Raw genomic sequence first — 15,156 nt, 5'->3', positions numbered from 1 at the left:
CTTACTAGAAATAGTTTTTAAAAATTATTTGTCAATTAACAAATTAAACTATAATTTTATTTTTAATTTCACTACACTAATAACTAAATTCTTCTTGAAATATAACAGAGTTAGTAAAATTACTAAAAAAATCTCGGAGTAAAATTAGTTATAAATTTTTAAAGAAGCCGTAAATCCAAAAAATAAAAAACGTACTTTTACGCAAGGGGCATAAATAGTATGTTTTTTCTTCTCAATAATTTAATACTATTTTTCTATCCTGTATTTTTATTTACCTTACTAAAAATTGTTATTAAAAATTATTTGTCAATTAACAAATTAAACTATAATAAATTTATTTTTGATTTCACTACACCAATATAATAATGTGAAATTCTCATAGCCGAGCTAATGTGCCTCAAGCCCCAGGCCACCCAATCCCTTTTTGGGACGCACCACGTTTGACCCAATTTTCCCAAACAAGCGCTGTGCAAACTACATGTTTGATTGGCCAATGACAGGCGATCGAAAATTCTTCCCTTGGAGTTCTGCTACGACTCTTGAAGGACTGCCCTTGTATTCTCTTACCTATATAACGAAAATTCTTGCTAATACTTACTGAAGTACACACGTTTCACTGGATAATTGTATCGTAAAAATCCTAGATATCCATTACTCTCTCTGTTTCAATTTGTTTTCTTTTTATTTGACTTGGCATGAAGTTTAACACAATACATAAGACTTTTGAATCATGCATCCTAATGTACCAAAATGTCCTTTAATCTGTGGCCTTGAACGAACATGCCATGTGTGATGTTTAAATTAAAGAGTTATACATTCTTTTTTAACCAACTAAAAAGATAGTAAGACAGACAAATTGAACTAAGAGAGTATTAAAAACCACCCACCAAAACAGGAAATCACCACCATACCACGTGAATATGCTGAGAGATTAAGCATTGACTTAAAATTAAAGTATTTCCAACAGTTTGGGTTGAATAAGAGTGTAAACAAAAACAAGGATAAACAAATACAGGGATGCAGGTTCTTGTCCAAGGATTCCTGAACTCAGTATCATCAAGTTTTCTTATCTGAATTAAAAGAAAGCATGTTAACCACAAGCTTGGTCCTTCTCCAAAGGGAAAGAATAAAATAAGAAACTACCACCATCAAGGGAGTAGTTACAGATTTAAACATTCAATGATTAATGAAACTTGCAAAACACATGAATTACTTGCAGAGGATATTAATAAAAAACGACAAATAACCATTACTTCCAATGGTTAATGAACCAAGGAACTCAAAAGTTCAGGAAACTCACCTATGCGATAGGGTCGAACTCCTCAATAAAATGAAGATAGCAATATGGAGTTTAAAACCCATTAGATAATGACGCAGATAAGAAACTTACGGTCAGGGCCGACTCAACAACATTGGGGGCCTAAAGCCAAATCATAGAGAGGGGCCCTAAAAAAATTTTAAAAAATCATTCTATATACTTTTATTTAAAATCTACTTTTCTAGCATTTTTAGATGCGAATTCATTAATTACTGTTTTTATAATCGATTTGTTTTAGTAATTCTTTTTCAATTGATAATATAGCTAATCCATTCAATCTCTCTTGAGACATTGTTTATCTTAGATAAGATTTTATCAATTTTATTTTCGAAAAACTTCTTTCGGCTGAGGCAATGGTTATAGGAATTGTTAACATTATTCTATAAGCAATACATGCATTAGGAAAAGAATCAAGTCTTTTTATTAGATTGAGTATTTCCATTAGATCATTATTTTCTACTTGTATTATTTCTCTTAACACTTTTAATTCAAAAAATAAATCTAAACCATTAATATCAAAATAACTACTATGTGTTAAAGAAAGTTCAAGGTTAAGACAGTGCTATTTTAAATTCTCATCTTATGCTAAATAATTTACAACAAAAACAAAAAACTTTATCCAAATCTTTAGAGTAAATTAACCATTTTCTTTCATGTTTTTCTCCATTTGCCAATTTTTGAATATAGTGTGTTGTAGAAAAATATCGTAAGTGTTTATCCTTTGGAAAATTTATATTAATCATTCTAATTGGTCCCTTTTATACTAATAGATCTCTCAATTTTGTATCTGTATTATTCCATTGACTTGGGTCATATATATTTTTATGGATGCAACTATTTAAATTACTTAGGAGTTCTTAATTATAGGGAACTATGTCACATTTTTCACCAACTTCTTCTAGATTTTCTTCTTGGATGTTATTATCATCTAACTCAATTCGGTTAGTGACTTGTTCATTTGAAGAACACCCTCCAATATTTTTTGATTTAGAATTTTTATTATTTGTTAAAAATCTATCAAGGGCTCCTTTTTGGGGATTTATTTAATTCCTCTAGTTTTCTCTTTTTCTCTCTTTCTGTAAAACTAGAATCATATTTTCTAGTTGACATATTTAAATTAAATAAATTGTAATAATAACTAAAACAAGAATATATATGCTTATGAACTAAGAATATCAACAATAACAATTTTTTAAGAAAAGCTATAAAATAAAGTTAGAATAATAAAACTTGACTCACGAATTTGATAAGTTGATATAATAATATCGAAATAATGGTGTGTTTCTTGACTCCTTCAATAGAATGATTACTGGTTGCACTTCTTGAAATGCGCTGAAAATACCCAAAAGTAAATTTTTGTTCTTTTGTAACTTCAAACTTGTAAGCAATAGTATATCAAAAGATTTTGTAGGAGAGAGTTCAATATTGAGAATAAAAATAATAAAATAGAGAATAAAAAAGATGAGTTTTAAGGTATATAATAATATATGGTTAAAGTCTTGGGAGATAAATAAGGAAGCATCATTTCTCACTCCTGGAAATTATTCCAAAAATTGTTCATTTCCTTAGACCCTAATTAAAATTAAAAGCACTTTACCTTTTTTTTTTTTTTTTTTTGCACGTTTAGTATTCCCAAAAATTGTTCCACCCATTCCTTAATTAAAAACTATCAAACTAACGGTACTTTTACCTGTTTTTTTTTTTTTTTTACTTCTTGCACCTTTTTTTTAAAAAAAAATTAAAAGTAAATATAATTTTTTTAAGTATATATATAAGTACTTTTTTTTTTATAAATGGGCCCCCCCATAAATATGGGGCCCCAAGCGGTGGCTTTAGTGGCCTAGTGGTTAAGACGGCCCTGCTTACAGCATACTTCATGTCTTCATAATTTGTGTAGTCCACCAAGCCAAAGGTTCCAGATATGGACAAGAAAAAAACCATGGAGCATTACACTTTTTTAGAATTGGTAACATTATATTCTTCAGCATTAAGGATATGCTAGAGACCTTTGAATAACAAAAAGAGATACAAAAAGGATCCTAAGAATTCTAAAAGTTGATCTGAATCCTCTCTACTCCTATCTCGTTACACCAAAAATATAGACATACAATGCAATTCCATTGAACTTCTTTTTTTTTTTTGACAAAGGTAACAGGTTATTCCATTTAACTTTGTAAATGGAATTGAATGTATCTTCGAAATTCCTACTATTCCTCTTCCACATTGTCCACCAAAAGCAATGTGGAATTAAACTCCACCAAGTCATAATTATGTCTCTAGAATGGAGCATTTTACTATGAGGAGAAAAATAGTATCACTTTTCATATAAAGCATATGTCCTCATCATCAGAAATAGCAAACAAACATAAGAATTCGATCAATACCTTTTGTGCAAGCAACACACAAATTTGCAGGTGCATTAGTCTAAACGATTAAAACTGCATGAAAGCACGAATTGCCAAAGTTAGTCACTTAACTATGATGTAATCAGTAGCCCATCTTTATTGATCCTTAAAACGTTAACAAAATCAGATTAATAGATGAACCATACAATTTCCCCTTCTCTTATATGGCACAATTTTCCACTTTTAAGAAACAACCAAAAGTCAAAAAAGTCTAGCCCATGTAAAGGGAAAATGGCCAGCGAAGGCGTTCACAAAAATCTGTCCAATGACTGTCTACACTCAAATTACTACAAATCACAACTTCTTATAATTAAACTACTTGATTTTTTAAAAGTTGTGTGAGTAAGGCCTTCAAGAACGACTCTACATCTTTCTATTCAATACCTAGTAAAATCATAAAGAATAGTGAAACTTTGAGTACCTTGGTGGCACCAGCCTCGAGGTCGTTGAAAACCAACTCCTCAACAACCCTTGTGAAATAATACAAGATAACCCCTATGACTGAATTGAGCTCCAAATAGCCTCAAGCATTCGCTTAATGCTCCACATCTCGCTCAAAGGGTAAAAACAAATTCTTGAACATCCTCAACACACGCTGCAACAATATATAACAAAAAGGAAGCATATACTGTCTCCATAAGCTGGGCTAAAAGTACCTAAGCACCAATATGTATGTTCCAAAACCAACTTCAGCTAGAATAAATAATCAAAACATCTCCTACATACAGTAGTCAGCAACATACTAGTTTTCCCAATTACAAATAGAACCGCAAAATAATAATAACATCCGTAAAAAGACACTAATGAACACAAATCGTCAAACAGCCAATCACTTCTGTAATGTTTAATATATTAGAATATTATTTTAATATATTTATGGACAAGATATTATATTGTTATGACTTATGATTATGGTATTATTATTTTTCTTATGAAATATTAATTATCTAAATCATAATTAGAATATTATTTTAATCTATTAAATTTTAGCCATTGATTTTTATCTATGCCATGTGTTTCACATCCAAACAAAAACTTGGAGAAAATAGAGGGAAGGGAAATGGAGAGGAGTCGGATCCGTAAACTTGCTACTAGAAATTAAAAGGAAGAAAAAGACGAAAAAAGGAAAAAGTAACATAAAAAGGAAGAGTATAAAACATTATTTTTTTGTTTTTACTTTTTCTTTAATCACTTCTCTCTCCTTTTTCTTTTTTATTTTACATTATATATATAATTAATGTGGGTATAATAACTATGTTAAAAGTAAATTAGACAATATTTTATAAAAAAAAATAATTAAAATAGCACATAAATAAGAAGAATAGCACATAAATAAATGGGCCCAAATGAGGTAGGTAATTAATGGTGTTAAATTGACCAATAATATAAATTTTAAAGGTATAACCATAAAAAAAGAATGTACAACACTATCTAAGCACATATCATCCAACACTTGTCATGTGCTAAGTAGTAGATATTTCCACTTATTATATATAGTAATATATAAATGGGCCCAAATGAGGTAGGTAATTAATGGTGTTAAATTGTCCAATAATATAAATTTTAAAGTTACAACCATAAAAGAAGAATGTACAACACTATCTAAGTACATATCATCCAACACTTGTCATGTGCTAAGTAGTAGATATTCCCACTTATTATATGTAGTAATATATAAATAGTCCCAAATGAGGTAGGTAATTAATGCTGTCAAATTGTCCAATAATAGAAATTTCAAAGGTACAACCATAAAAGAAGAATGTACAACACTATCTAAGTACATATCATCCAACACTTGTCATGTGCTAAGTAGTAGATATTTTCACTTATTATATATAGTAATATATATCTATATATATATAATATAAAATAAGCCACAATGCAAAGATTTTTATAGTATTTAGTTACATTGTAACTATCTTGTTAGCTTTCAACCAAAAGAAGTACATCTTTTAAATAATAAATATGTCATTGTATGAGCTATTTATTACTCATTCCTTTTGAATTTGTTAATCTGATTTTGATCTGACACATAGTTTACAAAAGATTATTAGATTTTGAGAAAAAACATTAAGTGATACTTGAAACTGTCCCAGATTTTCAAAAAAACACCTTAACTTTGTGTGCGTCTTATTAACCCACAAAACATTCAAAATCACAATAAATACACATTTTTTACACAATATTTTCACTTTGGACAAAAATATCCTTCGAATGTGCAATTTCTTAAAAACAAAAAGTCGAACCCATTATTGATGTATTGAAGGATGCTTTGGTAATTTCCTATGATGAATTCGTTTTGTTTGTTTCTTTTAAATTTATTTTACTCTACTAAATAATTGTATAAAATATTATGAATCACGATAATTAATTACTTAAATATTTAAAAGATATAAAAATATATAAAAGATCTGATTGACTCTTCAAATTTTACCGGTGACACATAAATTGAGACAAATGAAATAATATATATTATTTGAAAATTTCTTAGAAAGTACTATAAATTACAGTAATTAACAGCTAAAAATATTTCAAAGACAAAAAAAATTGATTGAATCTCAATTTTTTTTTTAGTACTACATAAATTGAGAAAGAAGGGATGACCTCTATTATTTGAAAATGACGTAAAAGTATTACAAATCATACAAAAAGAATTAAAAATTTAAAATTTTAAAAGACTTTAATGCTTTATACTTATTCTATTTCCACTTTGGACAAAAATATCCTCCTAATATGCATATTTTTTAAACAAAAAGTGGGACCCATTATTGATGTATTGAAGGATGCTTTGGTAATTTTCCTATGATGAATTTGTTTTGTTTGTTGTTTAATTTTTTTTAAATAATTGTATAAAATATTATAAATCACAATAATTATTTACTTAAATATTCAAAAGATATAAAAATATGTAAAAGATCTTATTAACTCTTCAAATTTTATCGGTGACACATAAATTGGACAAATGAAATAATATATTATTTGAAAATTACTTAGAAAGTACAATAATTTACAATAATTAACTATAGAATATTTTAAAGGCAAAAAAAATTGATTGAATCTCGAAATTTTATTAGTACCACATAAATTGAGAAAGAAGAAATAACCTTTATTATTTGAAAATTGTGTAAAAGATATTACAAATCATACAACAATAATTAGCAATTTAGATAATGATAAGGGGTAAACTATCCATTGATTTCATAAAGTGCACAAGTATTGTAGGACATTCCAAAATAGTATAATAGACAATAATTATTGGACGGATGGAGTAGGATTAAGTCTTTCTTTCAGTACTTTTCTCACATTAATTAATTTCTCTCAGCATTCAATTAGTTAATCTTTAGTAGAATTAATTAGAATACTTTTTACTTAATACAATAAAAGTTCAAATAAGATTAACATAAAGAAGAATAAAAAAAATCCTAAAAATCTATCAATATATTAAACAACATACAACATATATAACAAAAGTTCTAATAAGATTAACAAAAAGAAAAAAGAAAAAAATCTTTAAAATCATCAACAAACTACATACAAAATAAAAAGAAAGCTATTCCAACAAAAGAATACGTAAGGTTAAAATGAACTTTAAGAATTCTAGCATCTTAAGCATATTGAGGCAAACATTTTAATTTAATGTCATTTCTCTCCAAAGAAAGAAAGGCATTGAATATTTTCATTTAATGTAAAATTGAATTTTTTGGGGTTATGAATATAAAAGGTTTGAAAGTTATGAATATTATTAATACTAATTAAAAGTATAATTTATGAAGATGGAGAAGTGTGAGTTATGAAAATAACTTTAAAAATAATATAATTGAGAAAAATTCAAAAAAGGAGAAAAAAGAAAAATGACAATGAAGGTCATAGAGAGCGTCACATCACCATTTAAGATAGCTCTACTGATAATTGTGAAGAAAGCATACTAATGGATTAAAAATCAAAAAGAGGTAATTAAACCCTAAAATATTATAAAGACATCTATAAAATTTGGTTGAAGCTCAAAATCTATTAGTGCCATATAAATTAGGATAGAGGAAATAACATAAATTATTTGAAATAACATGAAACGTATTACAAATCACACAATAATTAGCAACTTCAAAATTTAAAGGACATACAAAAAATTTGATCAACTCTCAAAATTCTACTAATGTCACATAGTTCGGGATAAAAAAAGTAACATATACGTAAAATGTACTATAACTCATAATAATTATATTACTTCAAAATCTAAAAGACATATACAAAATTTGCTTGACTTCCGAAATTCTATAAATGACACATAAATTGGGACAAAGAGAATATTGAAAATTACATATAAAGTATTATTAACCACAATAATCAACAACTTAAAATTTAAAGAACATACAAAAAAATTGTTTGACCGTTAAAATTTTATTAATGTCACATAAATTAAAATAAAAAATAAAAATATATGTTGGGCCCGTGCTAGCACGGGCTACTGTAACTAGTATATATATATATATTAGATATGGGACCCCGTGCCAGCACGGGGCCCAATATATGTTACTGTTTCTGTTTTAATTTATGTGGTACATATGAACTTTGAAGTTAATCAATTTTTTAGTATGTTTTTATATATTTTAAGTTGCTAATTATTTTTATTTAGAGTATGTTTTACGTAAATATATTATAAATCACAATAAATAACAAGTTAATTTAAAAAAAAAAAACTTATAAAAAATTCATTGACTTTTGAAATTTCATTTGTATCACATAAATCAGGACAAAGCGTGTAATATATATGAAAATGACATAAAACGTACTATAACTCACAATCATTAGCAACTTAAAATATCTATATATCTATATTTCTCCCAATTTATGTGGTATAGATGAAATTTTGAAAGTTAACAAAAACTTTTTATATGTTTTCAAATATTTTAAGCTATTAATTATTATGATTTATAATACTTTTTATATAAAAAATTTATTTATATAAAGTATAAAAGAAAATTTTTTTAAAAAGGAAACATAAATGTTAGCAGGAGTCCAATCTATGTTAATTTCTATGTTTTAATTATTGTAATACCGATTGAATTTGGAGAGCCAACTAAATTTTTTTAAAGGATTTTTTTATCAATTTTAAGTTAATTATTATAATTTATAATATTTTTATTAATTTTAAACCAATATATGTTTTTCTCTGTCTCAATTACATGAGACATATGGAATTTGGAGAGTCAACTAAAATTTTAAAATATGTTAAGTTGTTAATTATTATACCTTATAGTACTATTACGTGATTTTCAAATAAAATATGTAATTTTTTTATTTCAATTTATATGTCATTGATATAATTACATATATTAAGTAATGAAGAATTAATGTCTAAATTATGTGACACCTATGAATTTTGGAGTGTAAATCAAATTAATTATATGATTTTAAAAAAATAAAGCGGTTAATTATTACAATTTATAATACTTTTTATATATTTTTTAAATGATATATATATATATATATATATATCTTTATGATATTGATATTAGTATTATAATAAATTGTCAGCCTATGCCACATTATAAAATGTTCCAAAGTAGATATCAGATTTACAAAAATATCGATGCTAGCTAAAGTAATAAAATAATATCTAAGGGCATGAACCTATATATGTATATATAAAGTTGAATATAGACAATTTGATGTGACATCTCTCTATGACCAGTATTTCTATTCATCTTTTTTCTCTTTTTTTTGTCATTTTATCTTTGTTTTGTATTTCTTATTTGTATTTGTTTTAAAGAGTATTTATATCATACCCGATTAATTATGCCCTTTATAACATCCAATACACTAATATAGATTTAAGTAAATGAAAATGGAAAATGAAAAGATAAAAACTATTCATTTTTCATAATTGTTTATAATTATTTAGCCTATAAAATAAAATAAAATAGTTGACCATTTGTAACAAATAAGAACAAATTTCTTCACTTTGGCTCTTCTTCTTCTGACGATGATGATCAATATATGGTATCAACTTCTGTCGCTAAGATGTCCATCAAATTTCTAGGTCATGTGACTTTTTTAACAAAAGAGAAAGAGAGAATATCTCATGATTCTTGTGAAGACATTGATGTAAAGAAAGAAATTATGTAACAAAAAGTTCTTTTCAAAATAAAAGACATTTTGAAAAAATGTTTATTCCTCCTACAAGGGGAGAAAATTCATTCTGGTTGACAATTTATAAGAAGGCTGATTAGTGTTTCAAAGGGTAAGAAGAATTATTTGGAGAAAAAATCATTATATTTATGGAATTCGTATCAAATTAGGAGGAGAACAAGCAAAATTTATTTTGTGATTTGAAAAGAGAGAAAATTAGATATTATTTCTTTCAACCTCATTATTCTTCTAATTTCTTTCTTCTTTTATTTTGTCTTGATTTTTTGTATCTTTAAAGTTTTTTTTTCTTATTTATCTTTAATTAAAGTTTATATATATTTTCTTAAAAATGAATTTAGAAAGATGATCATAGTTAGTTCCTTTCCTCATCAATGCTATTAATCTCATAATTAGTGTTATTTATATTATTTTCTTAATTACCTTTTTTTCTTTCATTTAATTATTCATTTGAAAATTAGTTATTATAACTTTATAAGAATTACACATGTATTTTTACATAATTGATTTGTTATTTTAAAATTTTTTGGATCATTCTTCATCTTAAAGTTTCTATCTATATGTAATAATAAAACTAAAATAGAAAATGTGGGGTGACACCTTCTTAGCAATAAATACTTATTTATTCTTATCAATGTTTCTGACATTTTTTGTTATTTTTTCCTTAAAATAATTGTTGCCTCGATTTTTAGTTTTAGTTTAATTTTTTTAGCAATTTCTAATTTTAAAAGACTGAAAAATTTATATTGAAAATTTACAAAAAAATAAAAAATGATTTATTTAACTCCTATCATCATTAATATTATTATTAATTTGTTTTACTTCTTTTCTTAATATTCATTTCATCATTAATGTAATTTATATCATTTTCTTAGATATATATATATATATATATATATATATATTTGTGACATTTCTTAGACGTTAGGATTATTATTTATTTAATTTTTTAAAATTTTGAATTCTTTTGTCATACTAAATACAACATGTTTTATTATAATTACATTTAATATATTAATAAATATGTTGTACGAATGAAAAGAAAATTATCATTTCACAAAAACAAAGGTTAAAATATAATTTATTATGATTAAGGAAAGATAAAATTATTATTTCAATATCCATAACCATATATAATACATTAGAAATTAATTGAAAAGCTGTAAATGGAAAAGTAATCACCATTTAAGGAATCATTATTTTTAAATTTTTGAATCATTTCTTCTTCTAAAAGTTTCTATCCATTAACAATAAAGTTAAAATAGAAAATGTAGTGACACCATTCTTAGTAATAGATATTTATTTATTTTTATCAATTTTTTCTGACAATTTTGGTTATATTTTTTTCTTTAAAATAATTATTGCCTCAATTTTTATTTTTATTTTAAAAGATTGGAAATTTTATGTTAAAAATTTAAATAATAGAAAAAAATGATTTATTTAACTTTTATCATCATCAATACTACTAATTTATTTGACGTTTTTTCGTAATCTTCATCTGATCACTATTGTTATTTATATAATTTTCTTAAATCACTTATTTTTTCTTTTTTAACTCTTTTATATATATAAAGTTGGATATGTAAATGATGATGTGACATTTCTTAGAAGCTAAGATTACTATTTATCTAATTTCTCCAATTTTTGAGTTCTTCTTTCATACTAAATACAATATGTTTTATTATAATTACATTCAATATAGTAAACAATATGTTTTAGGAATTAAAACAAAATTATCATTTCAGAAAAATAAATGTTAAATTATAATTTTATTATGATTAAGGAAAGATAAAGATATTATTTCAATATCCCATAACCACATTCAATACATTAGAAATTAATTGGATATAACTGTAAATGAAAAATGAATCACCATTTAAGGAAAATAAATGTTTGCAATACCATAATAATTAAGGAGAGAGTAAGATATTATTTTAATATCTTAATTCGAAACTTTTATTCTACTACTCAATTAAAAAGAAAATGCATTTAATAACATTAAAAAGTTATTAGTTTAATATTTTTTCTCATTGTACTAATTCAATTCAATCAAACTTAATTTTAAAGATAAAATAACAGCTTCATTTTAATTGTTATCAATATATTTTAAGAAATTATCGTGAAAAGGCTTTTCTTGCACCTTATTTTAATTTTCATATACTATTATTATTTTTTCTGTTATTTTTCAATTATTTTTTATTTCGATATACAATTTAATGTTTATTCTTAAAACTCTGATGGTACAATTAAGGTGGAGTAGAATATAATAAATGATGATTCTTCTACTAAATAAGAAAATATAACGAAATTGAAAGGGTGAATTTTTTAATATTTTTTAAATGGATACGAAATTCTATTAAGGTATCATTACGTCATCATTCAATATATTTTTAATATAAATTTCATTTGCTGATGCATTTTTTTAGTACTCCCTCTGTCCCTAATTACTTGTTCACTTTTCATTTTATAGTTGTCTCTAATTACTTGTCCATTTTGACAAATCAAGAAAGAACATTTTTTTTTACCTATTATTCCCTCAATTAAATGAGTACTTTGAAAATTGCAGAACTTTTTATCTACTTCATAATTAATAGGGGTAAAATGATAAACTCACTATGTCATTAATTGATTTCTTAATAAATGTGTCAATTTAAAAATGGACAAGTAATTAGGGACAGAGGGAGTATTACAGTGTTATTTGACATTATGAGATATTTCTTACACATTTAAGGAAAATGGTACACCGGAATATATATTATATATTAAAGGATCAACTTCATGCAATGGAAGAATTTGTTATTAGCAAATATATTTTAACTTATTTGATAAAAAATATATTCTTCCTCATTTAATAGATGTAAAATTTGTGAAGCTTTATTTTTTTCACAATCTTCATATTATTAAAACAAATAATAATCTTACGATTAAACAACAAAGTAAATATAAAATTAATCAAAAATATTTAATTTTAATGATCGTGCGAAGTGCGGCCAAGTTCTCTAATTTTAAACAAAAAAATCAAATTTAAATGGGTCTACTAAAGAATTCCAACTTCAAAAATTATGTTAAAAATGGAAACTAAAAAGTGAAATAAATTTAATTGAGAGTTATCCTTCGTCTGTCCCATTTTATGTGACACATTTTATTTCTCAAAAATCAAATAGTTTAAGTTTGACCATAAATTTGCGTATGATATCTTCAATTTTTTTAAAATGAAATTTATATATTTGTAAACTACGTAAAAATCAAAACATTATAATTCATAATAATTAATAATTCAAAATACTTTAAAAATCTATGAAAAATTTAAGATGAAAGATAAACTAAAGAGAGTAAAAGGGGAGAATGGAAAGTAAAAAAAAAAGAATAGTTCATCTTTTTGGTGAGCCTCAATGTACAATTTCTATAGCTTTTAGTCCAACTCTTTAGTGCAATGTTGGTCCTCCAAACTCCCATTTCTAAATAAGAGTATTATAGATAGAAAGTAATTCCAGTCATATATAAATAATGTAATTTTCCACTGACAGAAATTTGAATAAACCTCTAGCCCCAAACTAACTGAACTCATGACGGAGTAAACTACTTGCACAAAATAATTCCTATGGTATATATTGCTTTAGCCTAAAAAATCTTAAATTGTAATTTTGAGACTTACCATAAAACCTTTCGAAAGACAATATTGTCTAATAATGCATTCAAAATGAGGTTGACCAAAAGACTTGTCATAAGTAGTCTCATCTTTATCCTCGTACTCGTCCTCATCCTCATCTGAGATAAAAGTTAGAACTTTAATAATATGAAATTTCAAATATTTAGTTTAAAATTAATATTGTCAAATTTAACTTCAAATACCACATATTTAAAAGTTCAGTAATACATGTATGCATAAAATTCAGGCAAAAATGGCTAAACATGGAAAATAAAAAGTTGAACTTGCCTTGAGACTTCTTCATTGGAGTTTCTCCATGAGTAACAACTCGAAATTTCCATATTGGTGTTTCTCCATTAGTAACAATCTCAAACATTAAACGGTCTCCTTCCTTTAAAAAGTTTTCCTCAGCAAATTTACGCCATCCATCTCCAATATAAACTCGAGTTCGACTATTGCTGGAACTTAGCTTTAAATTCCACGACCTTTGTCTTTCATCTCTTACAATCAACGCACACTTCTTGTTGGTGAGACCATTTGCAATTGCAAATTGTTGAGGCAGTATCTGAAATGGTGTATATTATAAGTGCAAACAAACAGTCCATATTCTTCAAATTATAAGGGTTCAACATTTATTCTATATAGATAAAAAATAATTTCAATATATGATATATAAATAATATAATTTTCCATCCGTAAAAGTTCAGATAAACCCCTAGTCCCAAGTTAGCTCCGCTCATAACAAAGTAATACTACTTACACAAAATAATTCATATGGTATTACTTTAGCCTAAAAATTCTTAAAAGAGTAATTTTGAGACTTACCATAAAACCTTTCGAAAGGCAATATGGTCTAACAATGCATTCAAAATGAGGTTGACCAAAAGACTTGTCATCATGAGTAGTCCCTTCCTCTTCCTCTTCCTCTTCCTTGTCCTCGTAAAGATACTCTACGTATTCTCTTCACAATGACTTGAATCAAAGATGGAAACTTCAAATTCCATATCTCCTTCATATTTGAAAATCAACAAATCTCCTAATTGCAAATCATATTCCTGTACAAACTCTTTCCAATTACCCTTTTCTAATCGTCGATCATTCACTTTCACTAACCATTTTTTACCCTTCCTTCTCAATATTGCATGTTCATATTGATCATGTCTCTTCAAATACTTCAAGAAACCTATAGGAATTTTCTACAACATAACAAATAAATATTAGTAATTTAAATTAAAATAAATTATTCATAAGAGATAATATATTTAAAGAATTACTACTTACAAGTCCATTTTTGAATCCTGGTAGAATTGGTTTGAAAAAATGAGGTTTATTGGGAGGGACTTTCATGTGTGTTCTTTTTTGTTTTTCCTTAGAAAAAAAATGAATGAATTTAGTCGAAGGGAAAGTTATTATTAATAGAAGTATTCACTCCGATTTATAATTTATCTGTCTTATTTTCATTTTTAATTCTTTATAAGAAGTATGTCTTTTTCTTTTAAGCAATTTTTTAATCTATTTTATCACCTGATATATTTAAAATTATTAGATTTAAAAATATTTTTGTATATTTTATTTATCTTAAATTTAATGTCTAATTTCCTTAAATTTTATGTTAAATTAAAAATTAGACAAATAAT

At 25.4% G+C, this 15,156-nt stretch overlaps 1 long non-coding RNA gene and 1 pseudogene across 1 annotated transcript; both read right to left on the bottom strand.

The window, feature by feature from the left end:
• Nucleotides 1-537: 537 nt before the first annotated feature.
• On the bottom strand, nt 538-3,236 carry LOC125822644 (uncharacterized). Its single transcript, XR_007442657.1, has 3 exons — nt 3,185-3,236; nt 1,014-1,070; nt 538-567 (listed from the first exon to the last, which is right to left on the bottom strand). It is a non-coding gene; the product is annotated as an uncharacterized LOC125822644 (long non-coding RNA).
• Nucleotides 3,237-4,258: 1,022 nt separating this feature from the next.
• Nucleotides 4,259-14,866, bottom strand: LOC125822979 (B3 domain-containing protein REM8-like; annotated as a pseudogene).
• Nucleotides 14,867-15,156: the final 290 nt, after the last annotated feature.

The sequence above is a fragment of the Solanum verrucosum genome, unplaced genomic scaffold (genome assembly GCF_900185275.1).
Source record: "Solanum verrucosum unplaced genomic scaffold, falcon-dt-bn FXZP01000103.1, whole genome shotgun sequence".
NCBI lineage: Eukaryota > Viridiplantae > Streptophyta > Magnoliopsida > Solanales > Solanaceae > Solanum > Solanum verrucosum.
Note: the sequence above shows the minus strand (reverse complement) of the source record. Positions and strands in the feature narration are given on the sequence as shown.